The sequence below is a fragment of the Kogia breviceps genome, chromosome 9 (assembly GCF_026419965.1).
Source record: "Kogia breviceps isolate mKogBre1 chromosome 9, mKogBre1 haplotype 1, whole genome shotgun sequence".
In the NCBI taxonomy this organism is placed as follows: domain Eukaryota; kingdom Metazoa; phylum Chordata; class Mammalia; order Artiodactyla; family Physeteridae; genus Kogia; species Kogia breviceps.
Genome location: NC_081318.1, coordinates 101,840,914 through 101,861,837, shown reverse-complemented (window position 1 = coordinate 101,861,837; position 20,924 = coordinate 101,840,914).

The following is a 20,924-nucleotide window of genomic DNA, read 5'->3' as shown; positions in this document are numbered from 1 at the left end:
CCGCTGTCTGCAATGACCTCTGCTAATCGTGATGCCATCCACCCTGGACACATGCCCCTTGGGAGCAAAGGTCCCCCAGGAGCGGCCTGCGTCACCAGAGCACAGACTCAACAGAGCCCCCAGTGATAACCTTGCTCGGCTGCGTTCCAAGGGCCTCTGTCTACCAGAGCAGGAGATACCACCAAATGCCCAAAGGAAAACAACTGTAGTTGCACAGAAATTATGCATCAGAAATCTTTACAAACACACACACACACACACACACACACACACCCTGAACTAAAGGATTTGACTGGTAGCCTCAAATGGAGCAATTGAGTTGCACGGTCTTAAACCCACTGTACTGTTTTGAAAAGCTGATAATATCCATTGTTTGTTGGCAAGGGTGAGCGGAATTGGGTTCTCTTTCTTATACACTGATGGTGGGAATGCAAGCTGGAGAACCCTACTTAGAAAGCAATTTGACAATACTTTCCAGAATCTGAAATGAGCTTATCTTTTGACCCAGCAATTCCACTTTCAAAAATCTACCCTGTGGCATCTTTGTACACGCACCCCAAGATACCGGTTGAAGTACATCTTTTGCAACTTTTTATGAAGCGACCAAATATTAGAAACAGCTAGCTAACCATTAACAAGGGGCTTCTAAAATAATGAGAAATTATTTAACACTTTGTCCTACGTACCGACAAAAAAGTTGCCAAGTTACCCTGTGAAGTAAAGAAATAGCTCACAGAACAATACATTTACATAATGTGATTCTAACATATAACAAACAACAAACAAAAAATCATGCATTTGGGGCTTCCCTGGTGGCGCAGTGGTTGGGGGTCCACCTGCTGATGCAGGGGACGCGGGTTCGTGCCCCGGTCCGGGAGGATCCCACGTGCCGCGGAGCGGCTGGGCCCGTGAGCCATGGCCGCTGGGCCTGCGCGTCCGGAGCCTGTGCTCCGCAACGGGAGAGGCCACAACAGTGAGAGGCCCACGTACCACAAAAAAAAAAAAAAAAAAAAATCATGCATTTATGAAATCACACACACACACAAATCCTCACGAACCAGGAGGATGCATCAAACCTGTTTTGAGACATTACCTGTGGGAGGTGGAGTTGAATTAGGAGATGCAAAGGAAAACATTCAACTTCAATATATTTCTGTATTGCTTGAATTTTCATAATTAGCTATATTTGTGGAGTGATTTCACTTAAAAAAAAATAGAAGTATCTGCCCCTATCTCATTGTATTTTAAGATTACTGGGATAAGATGTACCAAGGAACAGGCAGAGGATAAAGAGATTATTGCACAGCTAACATCCACAGCTCCACAGAAAGGCAGGAGTCTGATGCGCTTTGCGGACACCACGTACTATAAACACATTTCTTGACATCACTCTTTTCTTTTTTGGTATTTATACATATATGGCAAATGTTTTGAGAATGGAAAAGCTTACTTCTCTTTGATCCCCAAACGACTGAGGGTCAGGCAGGAATTCCAAGTCGAGGACATATTGGAGATGGAGCTTGAATGAGAAGTTTATTGGTTGGGGAGAAATTCACACCCCAGGCAGAGAGACCGGGAAGCATGTTAGGTGCCATATGAACGGCGGCCCATGCTCCCTGCAAGGGTTAGGTGGAAAGGGAAGTCCCGGGGCTTCCCTGGTGGCGCAGTGGTTGAGAATCCGCCTGCCAATTCAGGGGACATGAGTTCGTGCCCCGGTCCGGGAGGATCCCACATGCCGCGGAGCGGCTGGGCCCGTGAGCCATGGCCGCGGAGCCTGCGCGTCCGGAGCCTGTGCTCCGCAACGGGAGAGGCCACAACAGTGAGAGGCCCGCGTACCACAAAAAAAAAAAAAAAGAAAAAAAGAAAGGGAAGTCCCGCACAGAGTCACAGCACTAAGGGGCAGAGCCAGAATCCACGCGTGAGTCCATCCCAGAGCCGGGGCTCCTGACCCTGAAAAACATTCAGACAGCGGTGGCAGTCCGGATGGTGAAAAGAGAAAGGTACCTGAAATCAGTGATCGAGGGCGATGATAAAAATTTGATTAGGGAGAGACTGGAAGAGGTTCTCCTCTGATTCCAGCTCTAAGGAGGGGATGTTTTTCTGTCTCATAGGCAGGAGTACTGACAGTTCTCGCTCGCAGTGGAAAGAGCAATTCTGATTTGTGTTTAAGTCTCCCAGTCTGTTTTACTATTCCGAAGACACCCTATATCTGTATCTCAGCCCTGGGCAGAGGCTGCTAGAATAAGCTGGGCTTCCAAGCCAAAGGCACCTCTGGTGTCTTCCTTGTGTTCTTAGATATAATTTTAAATTGTTTACCTAGAATATTCTTACATAACACACCGTTTTTCATAACTTGTGGTTGATGACTTTCTATACTTTGAATCCTTTTTACTCTTCTTCAAAGTTCAGTTCTCCTTAGATCCCAATTTCCTGGTTGTTCCCAGTTTTATCAAGCTTGTCTTCCATCCTTGCACCCTCTAAAATTCCCCTCTCCTTAGGTGGATTGAATTGTTAAACTGTCTAATAAGGACATCCATGTCAGCGCAAAACTTCAGAATACTTGGTAGAAATGTTTATATATACATACATTATCATTTTCTAGGCAAATGTATGGGTAACATCAATGGTATGCTAGAAGATATTTAAGAATTGACTCTCCAGGAAAAGAAAAAGAAAAGGGAATTTCTGATGTCTAGCATTTGTTGATTTCCATGGTGTAAACACTCCCACCATGGCCAATTTTAAGTTACCAACTCAGTGTCAAGGAAGGCAGAGTTGGAAAGAAATACACACCATCAATTCCCCGAAGCCAGTTCCAAGCACCACTGGAAGACCTCCATCAGCATTTGGACTAAACTAGTAGTTTGTGCAGGAAAGCTCCAATCACTTCAAATTCATTCAAGTATTAATTCCTGGGATATTTATTGAGTGATGCACTGTTGTACTAAGCACTTATATGTATCAAGCACTGCTCTAGGAAGTGGGTAAGAATTTAGTAGTAAAACAAAGTTTTGCCCTTATGTGAACTATACATATTCTAGTTTGGGGAGAGAGGAAGATAGATGATAGATAGATAGATAACTCATATATCATCTGGTGATAACTGCCAATGAGAAATATAAAGAATAGTAAGAGTGACAGAGAGTCTGGTGAGAGAAGGGAATGGGGGGAAACTTCTGTTTGCTATAGGAGAGTTAAGTAAGGTCCACATGATGAACAGACTGAGAAAAATAAGAAAGCCAGATAGAAATTTAGGCAAGAGCATTCCAGGCCACAGAAATAGCATGTGCAAAGGTCCTGAGGCAAGAATATGCTTGGCATGTGGGAGGAACAGCAAGGAAGCCAGCGGAGCCCAAGCAAAGTGATGTCCAAACCTCGCAATGTGGAAATCCATTGACACTTCTACAAATTTGTTCATTTCCTTTTTCCTTTCCAAAGACATCAAAAATGTTTCTACTTTAAAGAACAGTTGATGTTATTACTTTTCACTTTCCTTCGAAAAGAAATGAAGTATATAGAAATAAAACCAAAGGCCTAATTGCAGATCCAAAATCATGATTGGTCTCTGTTTAATGTACACTGTAACAAAACCCGTGCCGGGCAAGTTCTCGCCTGACCTTTCACTGGGTCCAATAACCACATGTTGGCTGCTTCACGTGTTTGTTTCGACATCTGCAGTTCTCCAGAAAAGAAAATGTCCTGCGTCCATCAGTAGACTGTCTTTAAATTGTGTGATGTGGTTTCCATTAAAAAGTCATTTCTTCTGTAGTGAACTTATAATATCATTTGTTTCTTTTTAAATTCATCCAACAAGTATTTCTTGGACAAACCTATGCTCTAAAAAATGTGCAAGGAACTAAAGATACAGCAATGGACCAAACATATTTCTCTCCCACCTTAATGATGATTAAAGGTTAGTGAACAAGCAACCATTCAATAAATATTTAGACCGGTAATTCTAGAAGTCTTATAGTGATGATAAGCATTATAATAATATGTATTAGAACAGAAATGTTATTGACACATGAGAAATTAAGAAGCTTCGGACAAAGAGGATTTTTAATTAAAAAAATGTCTTGGGAGACGAAAATATAATGAATTGAGTTAGAAGCCAGGGGTGGCATGCTGGGGCAGAACCGGGGTGTTTTGTGGTTCTATAGTGAGAAGAGTTGCCACAATATGGCAGGGAAGGTGGGGACAGGAGTTCAGCTGGGGAGAGTGACAATCTCAGAATTTGAATAAAAGAGGAATCCAGGGCTACAGTCTGGTTAGAAGAGGGAATGGCTAGAAACTTGTTTCAAAGAGCACCTCGCATGCGACGGAGTCAAGGGCTCACGTCGAAGAATGTTGGGCGTCCTGGGAGACAAAACCCCAGTCCCCTGGCTCCACCCCTACTGGAATATCCGGGGAGAACTTTCCTTCTGCTGGGGGCTGGCATTGAGGGAGCACTGGATTTCTTGGGATGAGTCCCCCCTCTCAGCAGGGGAATCTGGAGGGGGCAGCCTTCACAGTTAGACCCCAGTGGCCCTTCTGAAAGGCCTGCCCCTGCAAAATACCTCTGGATAAGAAGTTAAAATCTCCATCATGGCTTGGGGCTCAGGTCAAGGAGAGTATAGACATCCCATGGTTGCCCTTATTGTTAAGGCTTCATTTTTTTTTTTTTTCCACCAAAGAACTGCTGAGATAGAGTTCTGCTCTCCCATCAGTGTCAAGTCCTGAATCACAGGACCTCATTCTGTTAGTAGTTGGCCTTCCTGGGGCCCCGCCCAACCCCTGCCCCTCGTGTCAGAGGGTCTGGAGCTTGCAGGTCAGGAAATGCATGACGCCAGTGTCCCTGAGCTGCCTTTTGCCCGAAGAGCAAGTCCTTGGCATCCAGCACGGCCTGAGCTGAGGATAGGGAGATATTACAACTCTGGGTGGAAGCCCCAGCTCACCCTCACTGTGGCAGAGGGAAGGGCTGAGCGGTGAACCCCAGATCTTCTGCTAATAGGGAGCAGGGGAGGGGTGAGGTGAAGGGGCTCCGGAGTTAGCAAACTTGGTTGATGGGAGGTTAGTTCCATCTCTGTGTAGCAGATACCCTGTGATGGAAGGTGATACTAACCTGATTGGAAAATATCAAACACATTCAGTCTGTCTTTCAAACTCATTAGGAGATGGCAGAGCTCTTTTTTCAACAGCTAACTCTGCAGCTAACCAAGGTATATTTTTACTTCTTTTCATCATAATAATGATTTCTCGTGAAACTTAAAAAAGAAAGAAAGAAGGGAAGAAAGAAAAAAAAAAAAAAAGGAGCAGGAAGACTATATGTATCCAGTCTGAGTCTCATGTAATCGGAAGTGTGGGATGTAAAAAGGCTTCCTTGCCAAAAAAGAAACACGGCTGAAATGATACAGAGAGAATAAACCACAGGCCCCCAATTAACAGCAGTGTGGAACACTGTCAGGCCACACACACAGAAGGCAGGCTCCCTGGGCAATGTTAAAGGAAGTTGAGAGTTGGAAATTCTCAGAAAATAGATAGACAAGAATGGGTGGGGTGTGTCTGTGTGTGTGTGCGTGTGTGTGTGTGGCAGGGGGAGGGGTGGTGAGGTTTGAGAAAAAGGACATTTCAAATAATCTTAACTCATCTGAACCAGATGGAACAGTCTTACTTCTCTAACACAGCAACTTGAGACAAAGCACATGTCTGCACCACAACAAACATTTCGGTAGGGAGTGAACCAGGGCACATGTCCCAGGAAGCGGCGTCAGGGTCCTCCGTGACCTCGTATTCAGCATGCAGGATGCTCTCCCACACCATCCTCCACACTGGTGGACCATGTCAGTGATGCTGCCCCCAAAAATCCCAGGCATTTTTAAACAAGGGTGACCAAGCAATCCCAGGTGGGGATGGTGGAGAATCGTTGTGAAATGGAACTTTCAGTGCTAAAACCAGGAAAATCTCAGGCAGAACGGGTGATGTGGTGATCCTATTTTAGAATCGGTTTGGGGGCAGTCTTTGGCATTTCCCACACCTGTTCGGCCAAGATCTCAGCCTAGCCAATGGTGTCTGTTCCCCAGGCCGGCGACTTGAACTTGGTGGCCTAAGCCCCCATGGAGAGACGATGCAGACAGGATGAGGGCTGGATGTGAGCAATTAAGAGCCAAAGTGGCACAGCGAGGCTCGGAGAGAGGGAAATACAAATGCTTTATTTCTCTTTGGCCTTTACTAGTCTGTAGCTCTGCAAGGCTAGGAGCCAACATCGAGGACCACATTCTCATCCACAAAGCTTCAGAGGGTTGCCCTCAAGTGGCTTTGTAGGCACTAGGCATTGCCTATGTGACCATGTGGAAAACATCAGAGGTCTCTCGGTGAGTAGATATAAGATGCCCCCCTGCAAAAACCTAGAGGCAACTAGGAGTCTAGGAGTAGGAGAAAAGAAATGGGGAGGTGGGGTGCTAGATAAGGAGCAGAACAGATGGAGTCATGATCCTGAGAGATCTCGTTATTATGCTGGTTGGGACCTCATCAGTAGTTATAAACTGTAGAAGCCTACAGAAACCTGGACTGCATATGGGTCTGGTAGAGCTGAACAGTTTGGTTATCAAGAAGAGTATAATAATTATCTTTTTGTGGATTACTCTGTGTCAGATGTTGTGCTAGTATGTGAGCATGATTTTATTTGAACCTCAAAGCAATTTAATGAAATAAGTCCTATTACTATCCATCTCTGTTTTAAAATAAGGCACAGAGAGGTTTGGTGACTTGCTCAAGGTCACACAGGCTTTGCAGCTTCTTAGTGGTGACACAGAGCCATGTTGCAAAGAGGTGAAGCTGTGAGGTCTGGAGCTGGACGTCTTGAACCCTGGATTCACTCATTTACCAGTTGCTTGCTGTGATAGTTTAATAGGATAAACCTGGAACAGGGCCTGGTACACAGTCAATGATAAATAAGTGTTGGGTATTGACTAGTTGTTGATTTATTATATACATACATCATCAAAAACCTCACAGGGAGAAGCTAGGGTTTGAAAGTCTGGCTTTATAGTCTGAGCTCTTAACTTCTGCTCTTAGGTGAGCCCTAACTTGGAGAGCCAGGGTCCAGGCTGTCTCAACCACCAGCTGGTCTAGCACAAGGATCACTGCTGGGCCAGTTATTTTGTCAACAGATAGTACATTTCCTCCCTACCATTTCCTCTAAGAACAGTCTCTACCCCAGTCTTAAATGGTTACATGGTGACTGCAGGAATACACATTGCTGGATGGTATTGTTGCTGCTTTTCTACAACGTAGGGCAGTTTTCTGTTACATTACTGTAGCTTCCTGTTACATTTTTACAGAACTGCTTGGAATAGAAGTAGTTCACAGTTTATTCCCTGAAGTTTCATTATATTAGAAGAGATCCCTGGAAATAGCCCTCATTGAACTTCTCCACACAGAAGTCTTCATCTTGTCTACTCAAATCTCAATCATTTACTAACATTTGACATGTAATCTACTTAAATATAAAGACGTGGCTTTTTTTGGCATTCCGATCTATCTGTAAGAATGAAATCTTCATTTCTTTAGCTTTTGACACAGCACCATATGCCTTTTCCAGAATTTCCTAGCATTCAACTGCTGTTCAGTTGCTGTCTTTCCCACAAGCTAAGGGTTCAGCTCGAAATAATGGATTTGCTAACAATTCTGATTCTCTTATCTCTTATAGAAACGGTGTCATTTTGGCATACTTTTCCTGTGCTTGTGGATATCTGAGATGAAAATGCTAGAGTGTGATTTTTATTTTGTGGGTAAAGTTGACACTAGTGATATCCAGCCGCTGGGCTGGCCAGTTCTTGTCCTCTCGATAAACAAGTTGATGCCGGAAGTGGATGTTTAAAAAAAAAAAAATTGGCTTTGGCCTTCAGAAATTCAAAGACCTTTCTGAAATATTTAGTGTTTATAATAAATTTACGTTTTTACAAACTTCATCTATCAACATTCATCAACTTACGGGTTACCACTAACTTTTAAAAATCTCTTTTTAAACAGACACACAATATATTTTAGACAGGTGTAATTAACACAATTCATCTTTCATTTTCTTCATTTTGGACAACTTCTTAAGTTATACAGTTTCTAGACATGGCCAAGACTGAAAACATATATTTAAATTCCCTTAAAATTGTTATATTTTTCTTGCATGCAATCTTTTAATATTTTTCAATATTTTCAACATTATTCAATATTCAGTAATTCCAGTATTTTTCTTAAAGTTCTAAGGATGTTGCCAAGGGGAATGGACCCTTTGAATTGACATGTGATGCAAAGTTGCAGGTTTTATTGTAAGCCTAGACATTTTGCAGCTTCAGTGATACTGCAGATTGAATTTATTTAAGTAAGGCTTTAGCTGCTTAGGACAAATTCCCTAAATTTGAATCATTTTTGGGTGTCAGTTTGTAAGAGGCACTTCTAGATGGAAATAGGTCCTGTTCAAGCACCGTCCTACAAGGATGAAATCTAGATTTCACTGATGTTCCCATTAAGGTTCAGAATAATATTATGGATTTTGGTTAGATTCACGTATCTCTTGCCCACTCCTGAGCAAGGGGTTAGTAACCTGAATTTAGTTGAAAGTAACTGAAACACACTGTGGAATAAAAGGAAGACTGTGGACAGCAGAAAAGCCCTGCCCACTGGTTCAGAGAAACAACGAGAAGCCTTATCTTTGCCAAGCATGATACCTCCTCCCCGAGTATTCCTGTGGGGTGTATCGTGGCCTCCTAAAAAGTATGTCGAAGTTCCAACCCTTGGCACTTGGGAATGAATGTGACCTTATTTGGAAATAGTGCCCTTGCAGGTGGAATCAAGTGAAGATGAGACCACGATGAATTAGGGTGGACCTTAAATCCAAAGGTTGGTGCCCTTATATGAAGAGGAGAGGACACACATGTAACAACAGAGGCAGAGATTGGGGTGATGCAGCTACAAGACAAGACATGGCCAAGGACGGCCGGCATTCACCAGAAGCCACAAAGAGGCAAGGATGGATTCTCTCCTAGAGGGTTCAGGACGAGTGTAACCCTGCTTGGACCATGATTTTAGACTGTCTGGCCTCCAGAATTGTGACGGAATAAAGTGTTTTTGTTTTAAGTCACTCCATTTTGGTCCTTTATTACGGCAGCCCTAGGAAACTCACACAAGCGTAAAGTTCAAATTTTAATTTTCTGTGTGATGTAGAAGAAGCTGATGTAAAAACTCATTCCAGATAAGTGTTACTTTTGGAACGTCTTGACGTAAGAAATACAAAAGTTCTCTAACCCCACTTCCATCCTACACTACACACACCACAGAAAGTTCATTAACACAATATCACAAACTATACAAGGAGGAGGCAGTTCAGTGGCATTAAGTACATTCACATTGTTGTGCAACGATCGCCACCATCCATCCATCGCCAGAACTTTTCTGTCTTCCCCAACTGAGGAGACGAGGATGGGTTTTGTTTGTTTGCAGTGCATGTGTGTGTTTTAGGTAGGGGAGATGGAGGTTTGTTCTTACAGAGCAAAACATTCTAAAAGTATGACAAAGAATATGACAAAGTATGACAAAAGATAAATCCTGGAATCCTAGCAGATGGAAAGGAATGGCATTAGGCTCAACGCTAGCAGGATTGACCTTGAAGAGGGAAATAAGTGAGGGCGTGCACCAGCACAGAAACATTTGAGGAACAGAATGTTTAGAGTGGACATGTCTAATAGCCCAGAAACCCTCAGTGAAGCAGGAGAGGGCGTCAGAGGTACCCAGAGGAGGCGGGGAAGATGAGCAGGGCTTAAGGCTGGGGGTTATTTTGGAAGAGGCAGTGTCCAGAATGGGAGATGGAGCTGGTCAGAGACGCGGCAAGGTGCAGACAGACAGGTTGGGTTGGGGATCCTAAATTTGTCGCCGTAGAGCACGCGTGCAGAGCTAAGGAGGTCATGTGCGTGACACCAGTGGGTGGTCTGCTGAGGGGGGCAACTAGGAACAATATGCCCAGGTGCTCGGGTTCACAGCGCCGGCAGAGACACGAGCAAGGTCACATCCTACAGGGTTAAGCCAGCCGGCAAGGACATGGGATCATGATAGAGACGAGGCGGTGGTGGGGGGGGTGGAGAAGGGGAAAATTGGAGGAGTGGGTACTCCCAGGGAACCTTGTTAAAATGAAGACAGCTGGATCCCTATCCTCAGGTTCATCAGTTGGTGATTTCCAGCTAACCGTGCTTTTACGAATGAGTCTGTGGTGGTTATTAATGAGACCATAGGTGGTCTATGGGCCGTGCTTTGAGAAATCTGAGAGTAGATACTATAAGGCACAGCAGACTTGTATGACTTATAACACTCGTGAGACTTGAAAAGCAAGGGCATCCAGAGAAAAGAGGTGAGAAATGTGAGTCTCTGCTCAGACATTTAGGAACTGAAGGTGAGAGGTTCAGAGGCAGGAGGCCCCCCGATGGCGGCAAGGTCCAGACAACACATCGAATCCCTTGCAGAGGAGGGAGGGAGGAGCATGTGGGCACGTAGTAAAGATAAGGAAGCTAAGGAACTCTGCACTTTGGTTTGGGGGAACCTTCCATGTAGTTTGTCAACAAGAGGTTTCTTTGTACTGAGACAGCGGTTCCCAAACTCGTATTCCGTGGAAGATGGCTCGGCAGTTGTAAGCAATACTAGGGAACAGCAACGACGAGAAGGTGTTTTATGGTCAGGCCACTTAGGGAAATGCTGGTTTATAAAAAAGACAGGAAGGTTTGTTTATTGTGTATCTCCCAGAGGCTTTCCTATGTTATTGCCTTTTCTGAATGTCTAATGAGGAGAATTTAGCATGCCGCTCAAATGCATTTAACCAGAGGAAACTTTCTTCCTAAAAACATTTTTTTTTTTTTTTTTTGGTACGCGGGCCTCTCACTGTTGTGGCCTCTCCCGTTGCGGAGCACAGGCTCCGGACGCGCAGGCCTAGCGGCCATGGCTCACGGGCTTAGTTCCTCCACGGCATGTGGGATCTTCCCGGACCAGGGCACGAACCCGTGTCTCCTGCATCTGCAGGCGGGTTCTCAACCACTGCGCCACCAGGGAAGCCCCTAAAAACATATTTTAACATCTCGTGGAACTAAAGTTCTGCAGAGGGGAAGGGAGAAGCAGGAAGAGAAGAATCGAGAAAAGAAGAGAAATGCAGGATGGGATGCCTAAACGCACGTGGGCCAAGGTAAGGCTGCCTGTGTCTGCCCCCCGCCTGGGTTCTCTCTGTTTCTTCTCTCTCCTCCTGTCCCCAGCGGACACTCCATTTGTGAACAGCTGACAGCAGCCCTCTCGGACACCCTGTACATTTTCTCCACATCTGGAAATTCCCATCAACCGAGCTTTTCTAAGAAGCGTGTTCATCCTAAACTGTTCCCAAACCATTTAATGGAATAATCCAAAATTCTCCATTTGCTAGTGGTTTTAGTACATTCCTTTTTTCAAAGTTGTTTTTTCCATTTTAAACATATATTGAACTTCAGCAAATGCCTCTGGGCATTTACTAAGGTAACAGCTTTCCTTTTAGTCTGTGAATGACAGTAATAGATTTCCACTGTTGGACCTTCTCTGCATTCCTTGGTAAACTCTAGTTGATGAGGATGTATTATTTATTATTTTAAAAAATATACCAGTGGACAGGTGTGGCTAATTTTTCATTTAGAAGTTTTTCATCTGTGCTCATAAGACTGACCTCTAGATTTACTTTCTTTTTTTTTTAATCTAAATACATTTTCTTCTTCCGAAAGTCTTTTTGTTTTACCAAGTATTTTTCAAAGACTTCACTCATGTTGATCTATAGACATCATTCTATGTATTCCTGCCCTCTGAGATTTACTTTCTTATTTTGTTTTTGTTCGATTTGTTTTTAGAGTCATTCTAGCCATATGAAGTCAAGTCGAGTGGTTCTCTGTCACTGTCTGTGCTCTGGAATTTTAAAAAATATGTTACAGTATATGGGAATTATGAGTCCCTGATGGTTGGCGTAGCTTATGAAAAACCATCTGGGCCTGGTGGTTTTCGATAGCATTTTACTTTCTTCTAGATTGGTGTATTTAGGCCTTCTACTTCATTTTCAGACAAATTTGTAAATTTGATTTTCCTAGAAAAACTAAACTATTTATTCCCAGTGTATTTCCAAATTACTGAAATAAAGCTGGACATTATTTTAAAATTTTAAAGTATAATATGCCCTTGGCAAAATCAAGTTGTTAAAAAGGGGTATATGGTAAATTATTAGGTTTCCTTCTACCCCAGCTTACAGTCCCCTCTCTTCCCTGCCACGGACATACGGACAGGCTGTGAACTTCCCAGCTTTCTTGTTTAATCCTCAGGCAGAGGTAGTTTATGCATATGCGTGTGTGTGCATGCATGTTCACGTACAGACACACTTGCAGACAGGTTCCTTTTAAAAATACAAATGTTAGTATGTTACATGCGCTGCTCAGCACCCTCAGTTTTTCACGTACTATTATTTTTTAAGATAGTTACACGTCAGTGCTTGTAGAAGGTACATTTTAATGGAAACAAAATATGGCTACTGATGTACCATAATTTATTCAATCTATCCTCTTATTTCCAGTCTTTGGTTCTATAATGAATAGTAGTCTCTTATTCTCCATTTATATAACTAATAGGGTTGTTACAAAATAAGAACAGATTAGAAATAACAGGTTAATGTGTTTCATATGCTAATGAGGAAACATACGTCACCTCCCCACAAAGGTGTAACCCAGGACAATGGAGTAACGTGGGCACAGTGCAGAAATTGACCATGGAGGCTCCCTGGTATATCCCACACCTCGTAGCAACTAAACTACTATGCTTGTAGAATGAATGGACTGGCTAAAGAGACAATCTGCTGATGTGGAATTAGTTGGACAGAGAGAATTTAGGAGGCTATAAGGCACCACCTCCTGACCTACATTCAAGGAAATCACCAGTCTTGTTGCTGACCAGGCTCACCCAGTCCACGCTTCCAGAGTGCCAGGCATGAACTGGGTGCCGTGGATGTCATAGAAAAGAACAAATACTCTAATCCCATATAGTTCAGGTTTCACAGTCCTAACATTATTTTTGCATCAATCTATAGTCTCTTTGGTAGGTCTGAGGAATAAGGGAGAAGGAAAAATAAGAAAGGATGGAATGTGTGAAAGTATCTGAGATGCAATTTATAATATTAAGGATAGGGGTTTGTGGTGACAGATGTTTTCCTGTTGTTTGACTCTGTGATGGTTGAAAAACAATGCTTTATTAAAACGGAGTTCATATAATTGTCATTCAACACCATTTATAGCTTTACTGGAGGATCCATGTGAATTTTGATTTTTCAGCGGGTGTACGTACATGTCCTGGGATCCCACGTGTACAGAGTATTGCAACAGAGTAAACCTTTTTCAGGTAGGCTCGTGAAGACAGAAGTGGAGGCAAGACACCCAACCACTGCCTAGGTCCCTGAAGTGTGTAATCAGACCAAAGATGATGGTTATGTTCACGTCCTGTCAGCAAAAATAATACTTCTACTTACTGTATTTTATTTTTTTTATTTATTTATTTTTTTTTTTTGCGGTATGCGGGCCTCTCACTGCTGTGGCCTCTCCCGTTGCGGAGCACAGGCTCCGGACGCGCAGGCCTAGCGGCCATGGCTCACGGGCTTAGTCGCTCCACGGCATGTGGGATCTTCCCGGACCAGGGCACGAACCCGTGTCTCCTGCATCGGCAGGCGGATTCTCAACCACTGCGCCACCAGGGAAGCCCTACTTACTGTATTTTAGATGCATCTTGATCACCATACTTGATACCTTGGAGAAGAGTTCACATTCTGAATCATTCCATGAATGACTTAATGTTACAAAGCCTGACTTACACCAGCTTTAGAATTTTTTAAACATTATAAATTATTATTATGCATGTTGCTCAGTTAAATAACATGTGTGTTTCTTTGAACAATTTCTACCTTCGTTTAAAAATCCACCATTTCTCATATGTTTCTGACCCATTTCCACATCAGTCATCAAAATATAATCATTTAATAGCCATTTGATCTCAGGATACTTTTTACAGTCTCAAGTCTTTCCTTTTAGAAGAAGTGCACAGCATTCTGTCAGTGGCAAGGAAACGAAAACACCCGAGAATTCAGATTTGATTCTAAAACTTGAAATGCAACCAAAATTAGTCCAACAAGTTCTTCATGGCTTCTTGAAGCATGCTTACTGCCCTTCTAACGAAGTGAGCCTTTCCGTTATTTTTAATAGGCCGCTGCCCCGGTACCGTTTCCAAGCCCACGATGGGTAAACAAAGAGAATAAGAGAACTCCACCCTTTAAGAGACTGTTTTTGCCTCATACCACAAACACTGCAAGCCTGCAGACCTCAGAACAACATCTGTTTAGGAACCCCAGGTTGCTAACAAATAAATAGCTAAGAGTCAATTACTTTGGTATCTGCACGGAAACAGTAATATGTGCATCTCTCTCCCTCCACTGTGCTTCAGTCACAGAAAAATCCCCACTGCCCTAGAGATGAAGAGAACACAGAAAAGGCAAATAACAATGTCGCTAAATATACAGCATTCCATTCCAAGCACAATAGGAAACTGGAACATTTTTTCGTACTCTAAAATCTTCTGATGGCCCCAAGACACAAAGGAAATTTTCAGTCTCCGAATACCATGATTTTGCATTATCTCCAGGTACAAGTGGAGACAGGAGAGAAAGGCAAAGAGAAAAGAGAGAGAGAGAGAGAGAAACTGAGAGAAAGATTAAGAATGAAAAAGTACGGAATGACTAAATTTTCCCATTACGAGTCTAGATGATGTGACCCTGGTGCCATCAAATTATGTTTTAGATCCAGAAACCAGTGTCACTGAGAATCTTCTATTACAATTCCTGGAATCCAGTACAGCATGCTCACCCGAATTCAAACAAACATCAACTGGCCTCCTCTGAAGTAGGCCAATTATAGCAAGTCCCCTGGAAGCAAAGGAGTATTAGGTTCTCTTGTGCTATATCCAGCTGTTATCAAGTGTCTTTGATGTTGCTGAGCCCCACTTTATCTTTAAGAAGTATAAGAGGTGGCTGATAGGGAAGAAATATTCCTCAGGTTCTCACAATAGATGTGGCTCTCCAGAGATGCTTGACAGCTACTGTTCTCTGTGAGCATCTCTGTTCTCAAATTGAATTTGGAAGTAATATGCATGCATGCATTTAATTAATTCTATGAATAACCTTTGAAGACAGAGATAACAATTGAAAAGCACCGAAGAGGCAGGGTGAACTTTTCTATAAGGATTTTCCTAAAATCAGTCAATTGTACAAGCAATCAATTTTCCCACTCAAGTCTCTTTCTAGTTCTAAATAATTTCTCTCCTTGGTTCATGATTCCATGATTTAAGATACCTTTAGCATGCAAAAAACTTTGGGCCAGGTAGATTTACTTTCTTGGCCTATGGATACTGGTTTCCAGTTGGGCAAGTCAGGCCCTCAGCTTCTGTTCTCTGAGGTAAGGAAGGGCCAGAATTTTCCCTGACATCCAGCAAAATCTCTCAGTCCATCAGACAGTATCTTAAAGCCACAAGAGAGCTCCCTGATCCTATTTGATTTCTCTCCCACAGAAATCATCAGCCAGCCTTATAAACAATTTCTATATTCCTCCAAATTTTGCTAGTGCAAATCCACAATTTTAGGATAAAATCACAAACGGCTCTTTAACATCACCAAATAAAAAGTGCATTTGTATTTACATTATGGATGCTATTTTCAGTCTTGGACCCTATTATTAATTTTATCTGTGCTATTTTATCATTGTTTTAATTACCATGGGTTAAGCGTTTTTATTTTCCTTTCTCTCCTATACCTTTCTCTACCTTCCACCTTTCTGGCTACCTTTAAAACTTGATTGATTTATGGTGCTTCTTTTTTTTTTTTTTTTTTTTTTAATTGTGTAGTTTGGTTGAGGTGTAGATAGTTGTCCTCTTTTATTGGTTTATTTAATTGGTTGTTCCCATGGTAACATTTTTAGTACATTTTTTCAGAAGGTTGAAGGATGCTTTGGGGGCTTTTGTGTGGTGGTCTGTTAATCTTCAACAGACCCTAACAGGATTCCTTTGTGCAGTTTTCTCCCCTGTTTTTGAGTGGTTTGACTTCTTTAACCCTTCAGAAGCTAACTAAGTACTATTGCTTCTAAGCATTGCATCTTTAGACAATGGTTGTCTGACGGGAGATGAGGGTGGAGGCCAGTCTAACCAAGGAATCCATTTCATGAAAGAGTCAAAACACAGACTGTAAAGAGGCATCTAAGATTTTTATACTATAATTATGAAGTTTATGTAACATAATGTGGCTATTTATTTTATATTTGGTTGCCCGTGAAAGGAAGTGCAGTGCTTCTTTTTACTGTAGGTTTTTTTAAAATTTTGACCTAATTGCTGCTGAGTGGCTGTTTTTGGTGAATCGCTTTCTGAGAGACTTAGTTGTGTCCTCTGTTTAAAGGATGCTGTGAGAAAGAAGATATGAAATAATTCATGATATATTTGGTTGTTTGTTCACTTCAACATATCCACTCAGCAAAGGACAAGTCTGCAATCTGGAAATAAGTACAAAGATTTTTGAAAATGCAAGTTTCTTGGTACAGACACTTTGGAAGACAGTTTGGCGGTTTCTTACAAAACTAAGCATACTCTTACTACATGATCCAGCAATTGTGCACCTAGGTATTTACCTAAAGGAGCTGTACATGGATGTTTATAACAGCTTTATTCATAATTTCCAAAACTTGGAAGCAAACAAGATGTCTATCAGTAGGCGAACGGATATATAAACTGTGGTCCATCCAGACGATGAAACAGTATTCAGCACTAAAAAGAAATGAGCTATCAAGCCAGGAAAAGATAAGTGAAAACTTAAGTGCAAATTACTAAGTGAAAGGAGCCAATCTGAAAAGGTTACATACTGTATGATTCCAACTGTATGACATTCTGGAAAAGGCAAACTTACAGAGACAGTAAAAAGATTGGTCATTGATAGGGGTTTATGTGAGGGGAGAGATGAATAGGCAGATCTCAGAGGAATTTAGGGCAGTGAAAATACTCTGTACTATCATAATATCTGTAATAGCGTATGATGATGGATATGTCATTATATATATTTGTCTAAACCCATGGAGTATACAACACCAGGAGTGAACCTTAAACTACAGTCTTTGGGTGACTATTATGTGTCAGTGTAGGTTCATCCTTGGTAAAAAATGTACCGCTCTGGTGAGTGATGTCGATGAGGCTGTGCATGCGTGGGGACAGTGGGTGTGTGGGAAACCTCTGTACCTCCCTCTCAGTTTTGTTACAAGCCTAAACCTGCTCTGAAAAATAAAGTCTTCTAGGGGCTTCCCTGGTGGCGCAGTGCTTGAGAATCCACCTGCCAATGCAGGGGACACGGGTTCAAGCCCTGGTCTGGGAAGGCCCCACGTGCTGCGGAGCAACTAAGCCTGTGTGCCACAACTACTGAGCCTGCACTCTAGAGCCCACGAGCCACAACTACTGAGCTCACGTGACACAACTACTGAAGCCCACGCGCCTAGAGCCCGTGCTCCGCAACAAGAGAAGCCACCGCAATGAGCGGCCCCCACTCGCCGCAACTAGAGAAAGCCCGCACGCAGCAACGAAGACCCTATGCAGCTGGAAATAAATAAATACATAAATTTATTTTTAAAAAATAAAATAAAAAAATAAAGTCTTCTAAAAATGCAATTTTCAGACCTTAATGTAATTCAGATATGCAGTTTGCACTCATATGTACTTAAATATTAATTATAGAAATAATGGCATGGAAGAATTTGATTTTTGTTGTTCTTTTTAATAATAGTCATAACCTAAAATATTTACCACACCCATCCTCGGTGCTAAAAGAAATTTTCATGGATTCTTGATTAATCCTGATGCACTTAGAAGTCAGACGAGATCACATATAATTTGAGATTCAAATGGTGCAATCATACAACAGTCCAGCTCTCTACATTTTTTTCTTCCTTGATTCATTACATTTTAGTGAAGAAATAGGCTGGAAAATACTGACACAACAGGGAGGGTGCCTATACCATTGTGTATGTTTAATATTAATAAAAACTCTCATGTCATAAAATGAAAATATGCTAAAACAATGATAAGCATGAGCTTTCCTTAGGCCTCGTGAAATAATCTAAATATACAAACAAACGGAGACATTTTAAATTACGTAATGCCTGAGTCAATTTCAGTAGTGGGACAGGTTATTCAGACAGTCTTCCTTCCAGTTGGCCAAAGTCCACTGTGATAGACATTATAATGGATTATAGGATCTCCAAAGAGTTTTATAGCAATTAAATTTTATCATAATATTTATATTGCCAGAAATCGTATATCAAATTTACAGGATGTGGAAATGAAATGGAGCTGATACCCTAGCTTGTGTAATTATTTAAGAAGTTAATAGAGATGCTCTGAAAACTTGTGAGAGCACAAGGTTTCTTCCTTTCTCCTTCTTTATGTTCCCTAGGTATGGCACATTCCACGTGGGTGAGTACCAGGGACTGGGTTCAGCGCTTTGCGGGTATCATCGCTTTCAAAGTGGTGAGGAGGCCAGCACGTGGGCTAAGAACGTGGATGTTGGACTAGGATTAAATCCTGCCTCTGCTAATTACTGTCTGTGCTCCATTGGGCAACTTACCTAATTTCTGTGGATCTCAGTTTCCCCATCTGTAAAATGGGGACGGTAATTGTGTCTGCCTCATAGGGTTCTTGTGAGGATTAACTGAGATAAGTATGACTTGAGAGAGTCAGCTGTGTTGAACCTTCTCTTGGTGGAAGTGATTAGTATCTCTGAGGTTTTTGGTGGCAACAAAATATAAAGGGAGGTGGTAACTTGATGGCAGGACAAAATGACAATGCCAGTGGTACACAATAAGGTGCTTTCTCTATGAAAAAGTGCTTTTATGAACTGGGACTAGAGAAACGATTTATTATTTAAGTTATAGAATTATATAATTATCATAAAATTTAGGGAGAAAATCACTAGGGCCAAAAACACAAATCTGCTATAGAGAACACTACTTAATATAGCATGTGCTGTTTGGAATTTTACCTGGTCACTAATTCACTGATCAAGACTTTTATATGGTACGGAGGTCCTAGTGTTTATATATACTGCCAGAGATTAAATCCTGTATCATTATAAGGAGGACTATTAACTCCAAGTTAGTTCCAATAGATGCCAACATCTACTGTTTTGAAGGATCAGAGAAAGATGAAATTATTAGCATATAGTTCATCCTCAGTGGAAGTTAGGAAAGGTGAAAGGTCAGCATTTGGTATAGAGATTTGGACAAGCTTATACAATCAGAAAGTGTTTGTACACTGAACTCTCAGAAAAAAAGCACATATGTCCTAGATTAAAGAATTGTGTGGCAGAAATCTCTTTTGCCATTTGCTTTTTAACAAGAAGACACTAAGTGTTTTTAAATATACAAATATATTACAAAAGAATATTGCAGGTACATTGTAGGAATTTTTTAAAGATATATACAATAAAAAAAGAAAATTAAAATTATCCTTAGTGTCTTAATCTTAGTTCTGATTTTTTTCACCCTTATTTAGGCTCAACATAGAATTATGTGGTAATTCTCTCATAAAATTGACATTTTACATTCAATATACATTCTCCTAGAACCATATCATAGTTACATTTTATTATTTTTTATAAAACACTTCACTTCATTGATTCAATCCCTAAATTATTTACATTGAGTTCTCTTTTATTTCAAATATTTCACCACTAGAAACACTTGAAGCTAAATCTTTATACTAATTTATCACCATTCACTTTTCATAAATTTCTGCAAGTTAAATTGGTAAGTTAAAGGGGATGTAGATTTCCTCGACTTATGCTATACGGTGTTATACATACAACTATTTAATTATAAATACTTCATAACTTGAGAACTCATTTCCCCATTAGTATTACCATTAATGTTTTGTGTATAAGTTTTGGCTGGCATAGAATATTCATAGGGAAAAAAATTGCTCATTAACTTTTCAGCACCATAGTGTGGTATATTCTGAAGGGCAAAAGGGCTCAGTATGTGATGCCCAAAATTACTGTGGGAAGATACAAGAGAAAATCCAGTGTGAAAGCCTGAATGCTTACACATAAAAGCAAGGGTTGGAACAAATAACACTCTCCACATAATTAATTCCCCCCCAAAGCATACTTTTCTCAGTAGCTAAGGAAATAATTCAGAGACACCCCCCCCCCAAAAGTCTGCATAAGGTTCTTTTCTCCACTTCCAGGCACAATTTTACCGTCTAGATGAGCTGAGTTAGGCTGAGCTTAGAACCCATATTCAGGAATTGATTATCTAAGAATACTTGGAAACGTGCACGTGAAAGTGTGCCCTTGGGGTGCTTGGGGGATAGGAGAGAGAGCAGGATGGCCACACGATGCATGTTGTGTACGTCGTGTATTGTGAGGAATGAGGGGATTGTAAACAGACTTTGAAGAGTATGGTTTATCTTGGCAGAAAGATTGCTAACAAAAAAGGTCATAATTTCATGAGCTTATATGACCATGGGAAGGCATTACATTTAACTACCTGGCGTCTGAGTTTTTCAGCACAACTATGCACCCATCCTAGTTTAGAAATAAATTGATAATGTGTGGGCTGAGGTTTTGATAGACCCCATCCCTTGGGGTTAAAAATCATCTGCTCCCAGCAAAATTCAATTTTCTCTTTTTTTCTTTTGCAAGTGAAGGACAGAGCAGGAGGAAAAGGGAAGGGAGACCAGCTTTAAATGACTTATAAAAAGGACTCAGAAAAAAAAAAAAACTTTCTGGACATCAAAAAGCTCTTACAAAACAGGCTTTTAACGATTTAAGTGTAAATGAATCAAAA